Consider the following 19,009-nt stretch of genomic DNA (forward strand, 5'->3'; position numbering starts at 1 on the left):
GGAATTAAATACAAAAGGCACAATGCCGAGTTAAGTAAAAGAAAACTGACTCATCTTACTGTCTATGTTTTCAACCATTCCTGTGACACTAGTTATAGATTGCGATGCTTCACTTCAGGTTTACTGTATCCCACTGACCTTCTTGTTGACGATGAAACACAGAAATTCAGTTGGAGTTAAATACAAAAGGCACAATGCCGACTTAAGTACAAGAAAACTGACTCTTCTTACTGTCTATGTTTTGAACCATTCCTGTGAGACTAGTTATAGATTCCGATGATTCACTTTAGGTTTACTGTATCCCACTGACCTTCTTATGACGATGAAACACAGAAATTGCATCGGAATTAAATAGAAAAGGCACAATGCCGACTTGAGTACTAGAAAACTGACTCTTCTTACTGCCTACGTTGTGAACCATTCCTGTGACACTAGTTATAGATTCCGATGCATCACCTCGGGTTTACTGTATCCCTCTGACCTTATTATTGACGATGAAACACAGAAATTGCAACGGAATTATATACAAAAGGCACAATGCCGACTTAAGTACAAGAAAACTGACTCTTCTTACTGTCTATGATTTGAACCATTCCTGTGACACTAGTTATAGATTCCGATGTTTCACTTCAAATTTACTGTATCCCTCTGACCTTCTTATTGACGATGAAACACAGAAATTGCATCGGAATTAAATACAAAAGACACAATGCCGACTTAAGTACAGTAAAACTGACTCTTCTTACTGTCTAACATTTGAACCATTCCTGTGAAACTAGTTATAGATTCCGATGCTTCACTTCAGCTTTAGTGTATCCCTCTGACGTTCTTATTGACGATGAAACACAGAAATTGCATCGGAATCAAGTACAAAAGGCACAATGCCGACATAAGTACAAGAAAACTGACTCTTCTTACTGTCTATGTATTGAACCATTCCTGTGACACTAGTTATAGATTCCGATGCTTCACTTCTGGCTTACTGTATCCTTCTGACCTTCTTATTGACGATGAAACACAGAAATTGCATCGGAATTAAATACAAAAGGCACAATGCGACTTAAGTACAAGAAAACTGACTCTTCTTACTGTCTATGTTTTGAAACATTCCTGTGACACTAGTTATAGATTCCGATGCTTCACTTCAGGTTTACCGTATCCCTCTGACCTTCTTATTGACGATGAAACACAGAAATTGCTCCGGAATTAAATACAAAAGGCACAATGCGACTTAAGTACAAGATAACTGACTCTTCATACTGTCTATATTTTGAACCATTCATGTGACTCTCGTTATACTTTCCGACGCTTTACTTCAGGTCTACTGTATTCCTCTTACCCTCTTATTGACGATGAAACACAGAAATTGCTTCGGAAATAAATACAAAGGGCACAATGCCGACTTAAGTACAAGATAACTGACTCTTCTTACTGTCTGTGTTTTGAACCATTCCTGCGACACTAGTTATAGATTCCGATGCTTCACTTCAGGTTTACAGTATCCCTGTGACCTTCTTATTGATGATGAAACACATATATTGCATCGGAATTAAATACCAAAGGCACAATGCCGACTTAAGTACAAGAAAACGGACTCTTCTTACTGTCTATGTTTTGAATCATTCATGTGACACTAGTTATAGATTCCGATGCTTCACTTAAGGTTTACTGTATCCCTCTGAACTTCTTATTGACGATGAAACACAGAAATTGCTTCGGATTTAAATACAAAAGGCACAATGCCGACTTAAGTACAAGAAAACTGACTCTTCTTACTATCTATGTTTTGAACCATTCCTGTGACACTAGTTATATATTCCGATGCTTCACTTCAGGTTTACCGTATCCCTCTGACCTTCTTATTGACGATGAAACACAGGAATTGCATCATAATTAAATACAAAAGGCACAATGCCGACTTAAGTACAAGAAAACTGACTCTTCCTACTGTCTACGTTTTGAACCATTCCTGTGACACTAGTTATAGATTCCGATGCTTCATTTCAGGTTAACTGTATACCTCTGACCTTCTTATTGACGATGAAACACTGAATTCGCATCGAAATTAAATACAAAAGGCACAATGCCGACTTAAGTACAAGAAAACTGACTCTTCTTACTGTCTATGATTTGAACCATTCCTGTGGCGCTAGTTATAGATTCCGATGCTTCACTTCAGGTTTACTGTATCCCTCTGACCTCCTTATTGACGATGAACTCAGAAATTGCATCGGAATTAATTACAAAAGGCACAATGCCGACTTAAGTACAAGGAAACTGACTCTTCTTACTGTCTATGTTTTGGACCATTCATGTGACACTAGTTATAGATTCCGATGCTTTACTCCATGTTTACTGTATCCCTCTGACCTTCTTATTGACGATGAAACACAGAAATTGCTTCGGAATTAAGTAGAAAAGGCACAATGCCGACTTGAGTACTAGAAAACTGACTCTTCTTACTGCCTACGTTGTGAACCATTCCTGTGACACTAGTTATAGATTCCGATGCTTCACCTCGGGTTTACTGTATCCCTCTGACCTTATTATTGACGATGAAACACAGAAATTGCAACGGAATTATATACAAAAGGCACAATGCCGACTTAAGTACAAGAAAACTGACTCTTCTTACTGTCTATGATTTGAACCATTCCTGTGACACTAGTTATAGATTCCGATGCTTCACTTCTGGTTTACTGTATCCCTCTGACCTTCTTACTGACGATGAAACACAGAAATTGCATCGGAATTAAATACAAAAGGCACAATGCCGACTTAAGTACAAGAAAACTGACTCTTCTTACAGTCTATGTTTTGAACCATTCCTGTGACACTAGTTATAGATTCCGATGCTTCACTTCAGGTTTACCGTATCCCTCTGACCTTCTTATTGACGATGAAACAGAGAAATTACATCGGAATTAAATACAAAAGGCACAATGCCGACTTAAGTACAAGAAAACTGACTCTTATTTACTGTCTACGTTTTGAACCATTCCTGTGACACTAGTTATAGATTCCGATGCTTCACTTCAGGTTCACTGTATCCCTCTGACCTTCTTATTGACGATGAAACACTGAATTTGCATCGCAATTAAATAAAAAATGCACAATGCCTACTTAGGTACAAGAAAACTGACTCTTCTTACTGTCTATGATTTGAACCATTCCTGTGGCACTAGTTATAGATTCCGATGCTTCACTTCAGGTCTACTGTATTCCTCTGACCTCCTTATTGACGACGAACTCAGAAATTGCATCCGAATTAATTACAAAAGGCACAATGCCGACTTAAGTACAAGAAAACTGATTCTTCTTACTGTCTATGTTTTAAACCATTCATGTGACACTAGTTATAGATTCCGATGCTTTCCTCCTGGTTTATTGTATCCCTCTGACCGTCTTATTGACGATGAAATACAGAAATTGCTTCGGAATTAAATACAAAGGGCACAATGCCGACTTAAGAACAAGATAACTGACTCTTCTTACTGTCTGTGTTTTGAACCATTCCTGTGACACTAGTTATAGATTCCGATGCTTCACTTCACGTTTACAGTAACCCTCTGACCTCCTTATTGACGAAGAAACACATATATTGCATCGGAATTAAATACAAAAGGCACAATGCCGACTTAAGTACAAGAAAACGGACTCTTCTTACTGTCTATGTTTTGAATCATTCATGTGACACTAGTTATAGATTCCGATGCTTCACTTAAGGTTTACTGTATCCCTCTGAACTTCTTATTGACGATGAAACACAGAAATTGCTTCGGATTTAAATACAAAAGGCACAATGCCGACTTAAGTACAAGAAAACTGACTCTTCTTACTATCTATGTTTTGAACCATTCCTGTGACACTAGTTATATATTCCGATGCTTCACTTCAGGTTTACCGTATCCCTCTGACCTTCTTATTGACGATGAAACACAGGAATTGCATCATAATTAAATACAAAAGGCACAATGCCGACTTAAGTACAAGAAAACTGACTCTTCCTACTGTCTACGTTTTGAACCATTCCTGTGACACTAGTTATAGATTCCGATGCTTCACTTCAGGTTAACTGTATCCCTCTGACCTTCTTATTGACGATGAAACACTGAATTCGCATCGAAATTAAATACAAAAGGCACAATGCCGACTTAAGTACAAGAAAACTGACTCTTCTTACTGTCTATGATTTGAACCATTCCTGTGGCACTAGTTATAGATTCCGATGCTTCACTTCAGGTTTACTGTATCCCTCTGACCTCCTTATTGACGATGAACTCAGAAATTGCATCGGAATTAATTACAAAAGGCACAATGCCGACTTAAGTACAAGGAAACTGACTCTTCTTACTGTCTATGTTTTGGACCATTCATGTGACACTAGTTATAGATTCCGATGCTTTACTCCATGTTTACTGTATCCCTCTGACCTTCTTATTGACGATGAAACACAGAAATTGCTTCGGAATTAAGTAGAAAAGGCACAATGCCGACTTGAGTACTAGAAAACTGACTCTTCTTACTGCCTACGTTGTGAACCATTCCTGTGACACTAGTTATAGATTCCGATGCTTCACCTCGGGTTTACTGTATCCCTCTGACCTTATTATTGACGATGAAACACAGAAATTGCAACGGAATTATATACAAAAGGCACAATGCCGACTTAAGTACAAGAAAACTGACTCTTCTTACTGTCTATGATTTGAACCATTCCTGTGACACTAGTTATAGATTCCGATGCTTCACTTCTGGTTTACTGTATCCCTCTGACCTTCTTATTGACGATGAAACACAGAAATTGCATCGGAATTAAATACAAAAGGCACAATGCCGACTTAAGTACAAGAAAACTGACTCTTCTTACAGTCTATGTTTTGAACCATTCCTGTGACACTAGTTATAGATTCCGATGCTTCACTTCAGGTTTACCGTATCCCTCTGACCTTCTTATTGACGATGAAACAGAGATATTACATCGGAATTAAATACAAAAGGCACAATGCTGACTTAAGTACAAGAAAACTGACTCTTATTTACTGTCTACGTTTTGAACCATTCCTGTGACACTAGTTATAGATTCCGATGCTTCACTTCAGGTTCACTGTATCCCTCTGACCTTCTTATTGACGATGAAACACTGAATTTGCATCGCAATTAAATAAAAAATGCACAATGCCTACTTAGGTACAAGAAAACTGACTCTTCTTACTGTCTATGATTTGAACCATTCCTGTGGCACTAGTTATAGATTCCGATGCTTCACTTCAGGTCTACTGTATTCCTCTGACCTCCTTATTGACGACGAACTCAGAAATTGCATCCGAATTAATTACAAAAGGCACAATGCCGACTTAAGTACAAGAAAACTGATTCTTCTTACTGTCTATGTTTTAAACCATTCATGTGACACTAGTTATAGATTCCGATGCTTTCCTCCTGGTTTATTGTATCCCTCTGACCGTCTTATTGACGATGAAATACAGAAATTGCTTCGGAATTAAATACAAAGGGCACAATGCCGACTTAAGAACAAGATAACTGACTCTTCTTACTGTCTGTGTTTTGAACCATTCCTGTGACACTAGTTATAGATTCCGATGCTTCACTTCACGTTTACAGTAACCCTCTGACCTCCTTATTGACGAAGAAACACATATATTGCATCGGAATTAAATACAAAAGGCACAATGCCGACTTAAGTACAAGAAAACGGACTCTTCTTACTGTCTATGTTTTGAACCATTCCTGTGACACTAGTTATAGATTCCGATGCTTCACTTTAGGTTTACTGTATCCCACTGACCTTCGTATTGACGGTGAAACACAGAAATTGCATCGGAATTAAATACAAAAGGCTCAATGCCGACTTAAGTACAAGAAAACTGACTCTTCTTACTGTCTATGTTTTGAACCATTCCCGTGACACTAGTTATAGATTCCGATGCTTCACTTCAGGTTTACTGTATCTCTCTGACCTTCTAATTGACGATGAAACACAGAAATTGCATCGGAATTAAATACAAAAGTCACAATGCCGACGTAAGTACAAGAAAACTGACTCTTCTTACAGTCTATGTTTTGAACCATTCCTGTGACACTAGTTATAGATTCCTATGCTTCACTTCAGGTTTGCTGTATCCCTCTGACCTTATTATTGACGATGAAACACAGAAATTGCATCGGAATTAAATAAAAAAGGCACAATGCCGACTTGAGTACAAGAAAACTGACTCTTCTTACAGTCTATGTTTTGAACCATTTCTGTGACACTAGTTATAGATTCGGATGCTTCACTTCAGGTTTACTGTATCCCTCTGACCTTCTTATTGACGATGAAACACAGAAATTGCATCGGAATTAAATAGAAAAGGCACAATGCAGCTTTAAGTACTAGAAAACTGACTCTTCTTACTGCCTATGTTTTGAACCATTCCTATGGCACTAGTTATAGATTCCGATGCTTCACCTCGGGTTTACTGTATCCCTCTGACCTTCTTATTGACGATGAAACACAGAAATTGAAACGCAATTATATACAAAAGGCACAATGCCGAGTTAAGTACAAGAAAACTGACTCTTCTAACTGTCTATGTTTTGAACCATTCCTGTGACACTAGTTATAGATTCCGATGTTTCACTTCAAATTTACTGTATCCCTCTGACCTTCTTATTGACGATGAAACACAGAAATGCATCGGAATTAAATACAAAATTCACAATGCCGACTTAACTACAAGAAAACTGACTCTTCTTACTGTCTATGTTTTGAACCATTCATGTGACACTAGTTATAGATTACGATGCTTCACTTCAGGTTTACTGTATCCGTGTGACGTTTTTATTGACGATAAAACACATAAATAGCATCGGAATTAAATACAAAAGGCACAATGCCGACTTAAGTACAAGAAAACTGACTCTTCTTACTGTCTATGTTTTGAACCATTCCTGTGACAGTAGTTATGGGTTCCGATGCTTCACTTCAGGTTTACTGTATCCCTCTGACCATCTTATTGACGATGAAACACAGAAATTGCATCGGAATTAAATACAAAAGGCAACAATGCCGACTTAAGTACAAGAAATCTGACTCTTCGTACTGTCTATGTTTGAACCATTCCTGTGACACTAGTTATAGATTCCGATGCTGCACTTCAGGTCTACTGTATCCCTCTGACCTTCTTATTGTCGATGAAACACAGAAATTGCATCGTAATTAAATGCAAAAGGCACAATGCCGACTTAAGTACAAGAAAACTGACTCTTCTCACTGTCTATGTTTTGAACCATTCCTGTGACACTAGTTATGGATTCCGATGCTTCACTTCAGGTTTACTGTATCCCTCTGACCATCTTATTGACGATGAAACACAGAAATTGCATCGGAATTAAATACAAAATGCACAATGCCGACTTAAGTACAAGAAATTTGACTCTTCGTACTGTCTATGTTTGAACCATTCCTGTGACACTAGTTATAGATTCCGATGCTGCACTTCAGGTTTACTGTATGCCTCTGACCTTCTTATTGACGATGAAACACAGAAATTGCATCGGAGTTAAATACAAAAGGCAAAATGCCGACTTACGTACAAGAAAACTGACTCTTCTTACAGTCTATGCTTTGAACCTTTCGTAGGACATTAGTTATAGATTCCGATGCTTCACTTAAGGTTTACTGTATCCCTCTGACCTAATTATTGACGTTGAAACACAGAAATTGCTTCGGAATTGAAAACAAATGGCACAATGTAGACTTAAGTACAAGAAAACTGACTCTTCTTACTGTCTATGATTTGAACCATTCCTGTGGCACTAGTTATAGATTCCGATGCTTCACTTCAGGTTTATTGTATTCCTCTGACCTCCTTATTGACGATGAACTCAGAAATTGCATCGGAATTAATTACAAAAGGCACAATGCCGACTTAAGTACAAGAAAACTGACTCTTCCTACAGTCTATGTTTTGAACCATTCCTGTGACACTAGTTATAGATTCCGATGCTTCACTTTAGGTTTACTGTATCCCACTATACTTCTTATTGACGATGAAACACAGAAATTGCATCGGAATTAAATACAAAAGGCACAATGCCGACTTAAGTACAAGAAAACTGACTCTTCTTACAGTCTATGTTTTGAACCATCCTGTGACACTAGTTATAGATTCCTATGCTTCACTTCAGGTTTACTGTATCTCTCTGACCTACTTATTGACGATAAAACACAGAAATTGCATCGGAATTAAATACAAAAGGCACAATGCCGACTTAAGTACAAGAATACTGACTCTTCGTACTGTCTATGTTTGAACCATCCCTGTGACACTAGTTATAGATTCCGATGCTGCACCTCAGGTTTACTGTATCCCTCTGACCTTCTTATTGACGATGAAACACAGAAATTACATCGAAATTAAATACAAAAGGCACAATGCGGACTTAGGTACAAGAAAATTGACTCTTCTCACTGTCTATGCTTTGAACCATTCCTGTGACACTAGTTATTGATTCTGCTGCGTCACTTCAGGTTTACTGTATCCCTCTGACCTTCTTATTGACAATGAAACACAGAAATTGCATCGGAGTTAAATACAAAAGGCAAAATGCCGACTTAAGTACAAGAAAACTGACTCTTCTTACAGTCTATGCTTTGAACCATTCGTGTGACATTAGTTATAGATTCCGATGCTTCACTTAAGGTAAACTGTATCCCTCAGACCTTCTTATTGACGATGAAACACAGAAATTGCTTCGGAAGTAAAAACAAAAGGCACAATGTCGACTTAAGTACAAGAAAACTGACTCTTCTTACTGTCTATGTTTTTAACCATTCCTGTGACACTAGTTATAGATTCCGATGCTTCACTTCAGGTCTACCGTAACCCTCTGACCTTCTTATTGACGATGAAACACAGAAATTGCATCGGAATTAAATACAAAAGGCACAATGCCGACTTAAGTACAAGAAAACTGACTCTTCTTACACTCTATGGTTTGAAACATTCCTGTGACACTAGTTATAGATTCCGATGCTTCACTTCAGGTTTACTGTATCTCTCTGACCTTCTTATTGACGATGGAACATAGAAATTGCATCGGAATTAAATACAAAAGGCACAATGCCGACTTAAGTACAAGAAAACTGACTCTTCTTACAGTCTATGTTTTGAACCATTCCTGTGACATTAGTTATAGATTCCGATCCTTCACTTCAGGTTTACTTTATCCCTCTGACCTTCTTATTGACGATGAAACACGGAAATTGCATCGGAATTAAACACAAAAGGCACAATTCCGACTTATGTACCAGAAAACTGACTCTTCTTTCTGTCTATGTTTTGAAACATTCCTATGACACTAGGTATAGATTCCGATGCTTCACTTCATGTTTACTGTATCCGTCTGACCTTCTTATTTACTATGAAACACAGAAATTGCATCGGAATTAAATACAAAATCACAATGCCGACTTAAGTACAAGAAAACTGATTCTTTTTACTGTCTATGTTTTGAACCATTCATGTGACACTAGTTATAGATTCCGATGCTTTACTCCAGGCTTACTGTATCCCTCTGACCTTCTTATTGACGATGAAACACAGAAATTGCTTCGGAAGTAAATACAAAAGGCACAATGCCGACTTAAGTACGAGACAACTGACTCTTCTTACTGTCTATGTTTTGAACCATTCCTGTGACACTAGATATAGATTGCGATGCATCACTTCAGATTTACTGTATCCCTCTGACCTTCTTATTGACGATGAAACACAGAAAATGCATCGGAATTAAATACAAAAAGCACAATGCAGACTTAAGTACAAGATAACTGACTCTTCTCACTGTCTATGTTTTGAACCATTTCTGTGACACTAGTTATAGATTCCGATGCTTCACTTCAGGTTTACTGTATCCCTCTGACCTTCTTATTGACGATGAAACACAGAAATGGCATCGGAATTAAATACAAAATACACAATGCCGACTTAGGTACAAGAAAACTGACTCTTCTTACTGTCTATGTTTTGAACCATTCCTGTGACACTAGTTACAGATTCTGCTGCCTCACTTCAGGTTTACTGTATCCCTCTGACCTTTTTATTGACGATGAAACACAGAAATTGCATCGGAATTAAATACAAAAGGCACAATGCCGATTTAAGTACAAGAAAACTGACTCTTCTTACTGTCTAAGTTTTGAACCATTCCTGTGACACTAGTTATAGATTCCGATGCTTCACTTCAGGTTTACTGTATCCCTCTGACCATCTTATTGACGATGAAACACAGAAATTGCATCGGAATTAAATACAAAAGGCACAATGCCGACTTAAGTACAAGAAATCTGACTCTTCTTACTATCTATGTTTGAACCATTCCTGTGACACTAGTTATAGATTCCAATGCTTCACTTCAGGTTTACCGTATCCATCTGACCTTCTTATTGACGATGAAACACAGAAATTGCATCGGAATTAAATACAAAAAGCACAATGCCGACTAAAGTACAAGAAAACTGACTCTTCTTACTGTCTACGTTTTGAATCATTCCTGTGACACTAGTAATAGATTCCGATGCTTCACTTCAGGTTCACTGTATCCCTCTGACCTCCTTATTGACGATGAAACACTGAATTTGCATCGAAATATAATAAAAAGGCACAATGCCGACTTAAGTACAAGAAAACTGACTCTTCTCACTGTCTATGTTATGAACCATTCCTGTGACACTAGTTATAGATTCCGATGCTTCACTTCAGGTTTACCGTATCCCTCTGACCTTCTTATTGACGATGAAACACACAAATTGCATCGGAATTAAATACAAAAGGCACAATGCCGACTAAAGTACAAGAAAACTGTCCCTTCTTACTATCTATGTTTTGAACCATTCCTGTGACACTAGTTATAGATTCCGATGCTGCACTTCAGGTTTACCGTATCCCTCTGACCTTCTTATTGACGATGAAACACTGAATTTGTATCGAAATTTAAAAAAAAGGCACAATGCCGACTTAAGTACAAGAAAACTGACTCTTCTTACTGTCTATGATTTGAACCATTCCTGTGGCACTAGTTATAGATTCCGATGCTTCACTTCAGGTTTACTGTATCCCCCTGAACTCCTTATTGACGATGAACTCAGAAATTGCATCGGAATTAAACACAAAAGGCACAATTCCGACATAAGTACCAGAAAACTGACTCTTCTTTCTGTCTATGTTTTGAAACATTCCTATGACACTAGGTATAGATTCCGATGCTTCACTTCATGTTTACTGTATCCGTCTGACCTTCTTATTTACTATGAAACACAGAAATTGCATCGGAATTAAATACAAAATCACAATGCCGACTTAAGTACAAGAAAACTGATTCTTTTTACTGTCTATGTTTTGAACCATTCATGTGACACTAGTTATAGATTCCGATGCTTTACTCCAGACTTACTGTATCCCTCTGACCTTCTTATTGACGATGAAACACAGAAATTGCTTCGGAAGTAAATACAAAAGGCACAATGCCGACTTAAGTACAAGAAAACTGACTCTTCTTACTGTCTATGTTTTGAACCATTCCTGTGACACTAGATATAGATTGCGATGCTTCACTTCAGATTTACTGTATCCCTCTGACCTTCTTATTGACGATGAAACACAGAAAATGCATCGGAATTAAATACAAAAAGCACAATGCAGACTTAAGTACAAGATAACTGACTCTTCTTACTGTCTATGTTTTGAACCATTTCTGTGACACTAGTTATAGATTCCGATGCTTCACTTCAGGTTTACTGTATCCCTCTGACCTTCTTATTGACGATGAAACACAGAAATGGCATCGGAATTAAATACAAAATACACAATGCCGACTTAGGTACAAGAAAACTGACTCTTCTTACTGTCTATGTTTTGAACCATTCCTGTGACACTAGTTATAGATTCTGCTGCCTCACTTCAGGTTTACTGTATCCCTCTGACCTTTTTATTGACGATGAAACACAGAAATTGCATCGGAATTAAATACAAAAGGCACAATGCCGACTTAAGTACAAGAAATCTGACTCATCTTACTATCTATGTTTGAACCATTCCTGTGACACTAGTTATATATTCCGATGCTTCACTTCAGGTTTACTGTATCCCTCTGACCTTCTTATTGACGATGAAACACAGAAATTGCATCGGAATTAAATACAAAAGGCACAATGCCGACTTCAGTACAAGAAAACTGACTCTTCTTACACTCTATGGTTTGAAACATTCCTGTGACACTAGTTATAGATTCCGATGCTTCACTTCAGGTTTACTGTATCTCTCTGACCTTCTTATTGACGATGGAACATAGAAATTGCATCGGAATTAAATACAAAAGGCACAATGCCGACTTAAGTACAAGAAAACTGACACTTCTTACAGTCTATGTTTTGAACCATTCCTGTGACACTAGTTATATATTCCGATCCTTCACTTCAGGTTTACTTTATCCCTCTGACCTTCTTATTGACGATGAAACACGGAAATTGCATCGGAATTAAACACAAAAGGCACAATTCCGACATAAGTACCAGAAAACTGACTCTTCTTTCTGTCTATGTTTTGAAACATTCCTATGACACTAGGTATAGATTCCGATGCTTCACTTCGTGTTTACTGTATCCGTCTGACCTTCTTATTTACTATGAAACACAGAAATTGCATCGGAATTAAATACAAAATCACAATGCCGACTTAAGTACAAGAAAACTGATTCTTTTTGCTGTCTATGTTTTGAACCATTCATGTGACACTAGTTATAGATTCCGATGCTTTACTCCAGACTTACTGTATCCCTCTGACCTTCTTATTGACGATGAAACACAGAAATTGCTTCGGAAGTAAATACAAAAGGCACAATGCCGACTTAAGTACAAGAAAACTGACTCTTCTTACTGTCTATGTTTTGAACCATTCCTGTGAAACTAGATATAGATTGCGATGCTTCACTTCAGATTTACTGTATCCCTCTGACCTTCTTATTGACGATGAAACACAGAAAATGCATCGGAATTAAATACAAAAAGCACAATGCAGACTTAAGTACAAGATAACTGACTCTTCTTACTGTCTATGTTTTGAACCATTTCTGTGACACTAGTTATAGATTCCGATGCTTCACTTCAGGTTTACTGTATCCCTCTGACCTTCTTATTGACGATGAAACACAGAAATGGCATCGGAATTAAATACAAAATACACAATGCCGACTTAGGTACAAGAAAACTGACTCTTCTTACTGTCTATGTTTTGAACCATTCCTGTGACACTAGTTATAGATTCTGCTGCCTCACTTCAGGTTTACTGTATCCCTCTGACCTTTTTATTGACGATGAAACACAGAAATTGCATCGGAATTAAATACAAAAGGCACAATGCCGACTTAAGTACAAGAAATCTGACTCTTCTTACTATCTATGTTTGAACCATTCCTGTGACACTAGTTATATATTCCGATGCTTCACTTCAGGTTTACTGTATCCCTCTGACCTTCTTATTGACGATGAAACACAGAAATTGCATCGGAGTTAAATACAAAAGGCAAAATGCCGACTTAAGTACAAGAAAACTGACCCTTCTTACAGTCTATGTCTTGAACCATTCGTGTGACACTAGTTATAGATTGCGATGCTTCACTTCAGGTTTACCGTATCCCACTGACCTTCTTATTGACGATAAAACACAGAAATTGCATCGGAACTAAATACAAAAGGCACAATGCCGACTTAAGTACAAGAAAACTGACTCTTCTTACTGTCTATGTTTTGAACCATTCCTGTGACACTAGTTATAGATTCCGATGCTTCACTTCAGGTTTACCGTATCCCTCTGACCTTCTTATTGACGATGAAACACAGAAATTGCATCCGAATTAAATACAAAAAGCACAATGCCGACTAAAGTACAAGAAAACTGACTCTTCTTACTGTCTACGTTTTGAATCATTCCTGTGACACTAGTAATAGATTCCGATGCTTCACTTCAGGTTCACTGTATCCCTCTGACCTCCTTATTGACGATGAAACACTGAATTTGCATCGAAATATAATAAAAAGGCACAATGCCGACTTTAGTACAAGAAAACTGACTCTTCTTACTGTCTATGTTTTGAACCATTCCTGTGACACTAGTTATAGATTCCGATGCTTCACTTCAGGTTTACCGTATCCCTCTGACCTTCTTATTGACGATGAAACATAGAAATTGCATCGGAATTAAATACAAAAGGCACAATGCCGACTAAAGTACAAGAAAACTGACTCTTCTTACTATCTATGTTTTGAACCATTCCTGTGACACTAGTTATAGATTCCGATGCTGCACTTCAGGTTTACCGTATCCCTCTGACCTTCATATTGACGATGAAACACTGAATTTGTATCGAAATTTAAAAAAAAGGCACAATGCCGACTTAAGTACAAGAAAACTGACTCTTCTTACTGTCTATGATTTGAACCATTCCTGTGGCACTAGTTATAGATTCCGATGCTTCACTTCAGGTTTACTGTATCCCCCTGAACTCCTTATTGACGATGAACTCAGAAATTGCATCGGAATTAATTACAAAACGCACAATGCCGACTTAAGTACAAGAAAACTGACTCTTCTTACTGTCTATGTTTTGAACCATTCATGTGACACTAGTTATAGATTGCGATCGTTTATACCAGGTTTACTGTATCCCTCTGACCTTCTTATTGACGATGAAACACAGAAATTGCTTCGGAGTTAAATACAAAGTGCACAATGCCGACTTAAGTACAAGATAACAGACTCTTCTTACTGTCTGTGTTTTGAACCATTACTGGGACACTAGTTATAGATTCCGATGCTTCACTTCTGGTGTACTGTATCCCTCTGACCTTCTTATTGACGATGAAACACAGAAATGGCATCGGAATTAAATACAAAAGGCACAATGCCGACCTAAGTACAAGAAAACTGACTCTTCTTACTGTCTATGTTTTGAACCATTCATGTTACACTAGTTATAGATTCCGATGCTTCACTTCAGGTTCACTGTATCCCTCTGACCTTCTTATTGACGATGAAACACTGAATTTGCATCGAAATTAAATACAAAAGTGATAATGCCTACTTAAGTACAAGAAAACTGACTCTTCTTACTGTCTATGATTTGAACCATTCCTGTGGCACTAGTTATAGATTCCGATGCTTCACTTGAGGTTTACTGTATCCCTTTGACCATCTTATTGACGATGAAACACAGATATTGCATCGGAATTAAATACAAAAGGCAAAATGCCGACTTATGTACAAGAAAACTGACTCCTCTTACAGTCTGTGTTTTGAACCATTCGTGTGACACTAGTTATAGATTCCGAAGCTTCACTTCAGGTTTACTGTATCCCTCTGACCTTCTTATTGACGATGAAACACAGAAATTGCGTCGGAATTAAATACAAAAGGCACAATGCCGACTAAAGTACAAGAAAACTGACTCTTCTTACTGTCTACGTTTTGAATCATTCCTGTGACACTAGAAATAGATTCCGATGCTTCACTTCAGGTTCGCTGTTTCTTCTGACCTTCTTATTGACGATGAAACACTGAATTTGCATCGAAATTAAAAAAAAAGGCACATGCCGACTTAAGTACAAGAAAACTGACTCTTCTTACTGTCTATGATTTGAACCATTCCTGTGGCACTAGTTATAGATTCCGATGCTTCACTTCAGGTTTACTGTATTCCTCTGACCTCCTTATTGACGATGAACTCAGAAATTGCAACGGAATTAATTACAAAAGGCAAGAAGCCGACTTAAGTACAAGAAACCTGACTCTTCTTACTGTCTATGTTTTGAACCATTCCTGTGACACTAGTTATGGAGTCTGCTGCGTCACTTCAGGTTTACTGTATCCCTCTGACCTTCTTATTGACGATGAAACACAGAAATTGCATCGGACGTAAATACAAAAGGCAAAATGGCGACTTAAGTACAAGAAAACAGACTCTTCTCACAGTCTATGCTTTGAACCATTCGTGTGACATTAGTCATAGATTCCGATGCTTCACTTAAGGTTTACTGTATCCCTCTGGCCTTCTTATTGACGACGAAACGCAGAAATTGCTTCGGAATTAAAAACAAAAGGCACAAATCCGACTAAAGTACAAGAAAACTGACTCTTCTCACTGCCTGTGCTTTGAACCATTCCTGTGACACTAGTTATAGATTCTGATGCTTCACTTCAGGTTTACAGTAACCCTTTGACCTTCTTATTGACGATGAAACACATATATAGCATCGGAATTAAATACAAAAGGCACAATGCCGACTTAAGTATAAGAAAACTGACTCTTCTTACAGTCTATGTTTTGAACCATTCCTGTGACACTAGTTATAGATTCCGATGCTTCACTTCAGGTTTACTGTATCCCTCTGACCTTATTATTGACGATGAAACACGGAAATTGCATCGGAATTAAATACAAAAGGCACAATGCCGACTTAAGTACAAGAAAACTGACTCTTCTTACTGTCTATGTTTTGAAACATTCCTGTGACACTAGGTATAGATTCCGATGCTTCACTACAGGTTTACTGTATCCCTCTGACCTTCGCATTGACTATGAAACACAGAAATTGCATCGGAATTAAATACAAAAGGCACAATGCCGACTTAAGTACAAGAAAACTGATTCTTTTTACTGTCTATGTTTTGAACCATTCATGTGACACTAGTGATAGATTCCGGTGCTTTACTCCAGGTTTACTGTATCCCTCTGACCTTATTGACGATGAAACACAGAAACTGCTTCGGAAGTAAATACAAAAGGCACAATGCCGACTTAAGTACTAGAAAACTGACCCTTCTTACTGTCTATGTTTTGAAACATTCTTGTGACACTAGATATAGATTGCGATGCTTCACTTCAGGTTTACTGTATGTCTCTGACCTTCTTATTGACGATGAAACACAGAAAATGCATTGGAATTAAATACAAAAAGCACAATGCAGACTTAAGTACAAGAAAACTGACTCTTATTACTGTCTATGTTTTGAACCATTCCTGTGACACTAGTTATAGTTTCCGATGCTTCACATCAGGTTTACTGTATCCCTCTGACCTTCTTATTGACGACGAAACACAGAAATTGCATCGGAATTAAATCCAAAAGGCACAATGCCGACTTAAGTACAAGAAAACTGACTCTTCTTACTGTCTAAGATTTGAACCATTCCTGTGACACTAGTTATAGATTCCGATGCTTCACTTCAGGTTTACTGTATCCCTCTGACCATCTTATTGACGATGAAACACAGAAATTGCATCGGAATTAAATACAAAAGGCACAATGCCGACTTAAGGACAAGAAAACTGACTCTTCTTACTGTCTATGTTTGAACCATTCCTGTGACACTAGTTATAGATTCCGATGCTTCACTTCTGGTTTACTGTATCCCTCTGACCTTCTTATTGACGATGAAACACAGAAATTGCATCGGAATTAAATACAAATAACACAATGCCGACTTAGGTACAAGAAAACTGACTCTTCTTACTGTCTATGTTTTGAACCATTCCTGTGACACTAGTTATAGAGTGCGATGCTTCATTTCGGGTTTACCGTATCCCTCTGACCTTCTTATTGACGATGAAACACAGAAATTGCATCGGAATTAAATACAAAAGGCACAATGCCGACTTAAGTACAAGAAAACTGACTCTTCTTACTGACTATGTTTTGAACCATTCCTGTGACACTAGTTATAGATTCCGATGCTTTACTTCAGGTTTACTGTATCCCTCTAACCGTCGTATTGACGATGAAACACAGAAATTGCATCGGAATTAAATACATAAGGCACAATGCCGACTTAAGTACAAGAAAACTGACCCTTCTTACAGTGTATGTTTTGAACCATTCCTGTGACACTAGTTATAGATTCTGCTGCCTCACTTCAGGTTTACTGTATCCCTCTGACCTCCTTACTGACGATGAAACACAGAAATTGCATCGGAATTAAATACAAAAGGCACAATGCCTACTTCAGTACATGAAATCTGACTCTTCGTACTGTCTATGCTTGAACCATTCCTGTGACACTAGTTATAGATTCCGATGCTGCACTTCAGGTTTACTGTATCCCTCTGACCTTCTTATTGACGATGAAACTCAGAAATTGCATCGGAATTAAATACAAAAGGCACAATGCCGAATTAGGTACAAGAAAACTGACTCTTCTTACTGTCTATGTTTTGAACCATTCCTGTGACACTAGTTATAGATTCTGCTGCGTCACTTCAGGTTTACTGTATCCCTCTGACCTTCTTATAGACGATGAAACACAGAAATTGCATCGGAGTTAAATACAAAACAAAAAATGCCGACTTAAGTACAAGAAAACTGACTCTTCTTACAGTCTATGTCTTGAACCATTCGTGTGACATTAGTTATAGATTCCGATGCTTCACTTAAGGTTTACTGTATCCCTCTGACCTTCTTATTGACGATGAAACACAGAAATTGCTTCGGAATTAAAAACAAAAGGCACAATGCCTACTTAAGTTCAAGAAAACTGACTCTTCTTACTGTCTATGTTTTGAACCATTCCTGTGACACTAGTTATAGATTCCGATGCTTCACTTCAGGTTTACCGTATCCCTCTGACCTTCTTATTGACGATGAAACACAGAAATTGCATCGGAATTAAATACAAAAGGCACAATGCTGACTTAAGTACAAGAAAACTGACTCTTCTTACTGTCTACGTTTTGAACCATTCCTGTGACACTAGTTATAGATTCCGATGCTTCACTTCAGGTTCACTGTATCCCTCTGACCTTCTTAGTGACGACGAAACACTGAATTTGCATCGAAATTAAATACAAAAGGCACAATGCTTACTTAAGTACAAGAAAACTGACTCTTCTTACTGTCTATGATTTGAACCATTCCTGTGGCACTAGTTATAGATTGCGATGCTTCATTTCAGGT

This window comes from Schistocerca americana, chromosome 9 (genome assembly GCF_021461395.2).
Source record: "Schistocerca americana isolate TAMUIC-IGC-003095 chromosome 9, iqSchAmer2.1, whole genome shotgun sequence".
In the NCBI taxonomy this organism is placed as follows: Eukaryota; Metazoa; Arthropoda; class Insecta; order Orthoptera; family Acrididae; genus Schistocerca; species Schistocerca americana.